This window comes from Gavialis gangeticus, unplaced genomic scaffold (genome assembly GCF_001723915.1).
Source record: "Gavialis gangeticus isolate Ggan-Ray unplaced genomic scaffold, GavGan_comp1, whole genome shotgun sequence".
Lineage (NCBI taxonomy): Eukaryota > Metazoa > Chordata > Crocodylia > Gavialidae > Gavialis > Gavialis gangeticus.
The window spans coordinates 23130758-23132182 of record NW_017729009.1 but is presented as its reverse complement, the minus strand read 5'-3'; the positions used below and the strand labels follow the sequence as shown (position 1 = coordinate 23132182).

General features: G+C 58.5%; 1 protein-coding gene across 2 annotated transcripts in view; it reads right to left on the bottom strand.

The window, feature by feature from the left end:
* Window positions 1-1425, bottom strand: part of SALL4 (spalt like transcription factor 4) — a 47468-nt gene that overhangs the window by 45516 nt on the left and 527 nt on the right. The gene's annotated exons all lie outside the window — the stretch shown is intronic.

Below are 1425 nucleotides of genomic sequence, written 5' to 3'. Positions count from 1 at the left end.
CTGCTGGCTGCCTGCCTTTACTGTTCTGCATCTGGCGGTATCTGCATGCCAGATACATATTTCTTATGTGATCAGGAATTCAGATCAGCTAGAAATAATGTTGACCTCAAAACATGAAATGACAAAATAATTCACCAAAGCAGCCAAACAGCTGGAAATCTCTAAGAAAGTTAATGTTTTAATCAAATTCGTGGTGTCATTTGCAGCAAGATGATAATTTTGTAAAATTTTCCTTGGATTCTATTTGATTCATTTTTATTATTATTCAGTTATTCTGAAGCAGCACCTCCCAGCGAAGTCGCCGCACCGCGAGCACTTGCAAAAAGGATTAAGCTCCCCCCCCGTTTAAAGCAGCACTGCCTCCTCCTGCAACGCAGTGCCCCCCCGCGGGAGCACGCAGCTTCAGGGGAGTTATTAACCCTTTGTTTCAGCGCAGCCCCCGGAGGTGGCTCTCCAGCAGCGGGTAGATTTACATGTGGAAACATCACCTCCCCCCCCGTCCCGACCATATGCACAAAGGAAAACAGTCATGCATTAAACATGGGATTTATTGCCTTCTGGCCAGCTTGCTGCTTCTTAAGTCACCATTAACCGGACCCAACAATTGCACATTTCGGCTCAAAAGAAAGAAAGGGGGGGGGAGGGCTGGAGAAGGGGGGCGACTCCCCCAACCCCCTGCGGCTTGGGAATAGGCGGCTCCTGTACCCGACATGGTTATTGATCGCTCCTACCGACCGGGGGGGGAAGTTGAGAGAGTTTGATGGTGGCAGAGTTGGGGGGGGGGGGGGAAGGGAAAAGCCAGGATCGCACCTCGCGAGTGCCAGCCACCGGGTGGCGAAGGGGATCCCTCGATCCCGCGCTGGGGAAGGGACCTGGTGCCGAGCGGGTCCCGGCTCCCAGCTCCTCCGGCCCGGGGGGTCGGCACCATCCGAGCGGGAACCGCACGGAGTCGGCAGGCGGGACCCGAGGAGCCCCTGCCCTGCCCGGGGCGGCCGCGGGAAGATGCTCCGGGCAGGACGGAAGAAGCTTCCCCGCGCGCTCCCGCCGCCGGGCTCCGCGTCCCGCTGCCGCCAGCCCCTCAACTGCCCCCCATGAGCCCCCCCCCAAAGATCAAAGAGACCTGCCAGCAAACACAGGGTCCCCCTGCCCCGCGAGCCCGGATCTGCTAGAAGCAGCGCAGCCAAGAGCACCCACTCCCCCCCCCCCCCCCCAAAAAAAAATCCCCCCCTCATTAGCTCACCGCAGTTATTTTAGGAAGTCGGAAATCAAAGATGGCTGGAGGTCAGGCTACAAAGGGTCCCGGACGATTGCCATCTCTGCCAAAGTGTTTAAACCCCCCAAATCCCCACGCGTCCCGCCGGAGCCCCCTCCACTCACCCACCCGGGCTCGGGGCTCCCTCCCTCGGGCGCCGGGATGCAGCCCCG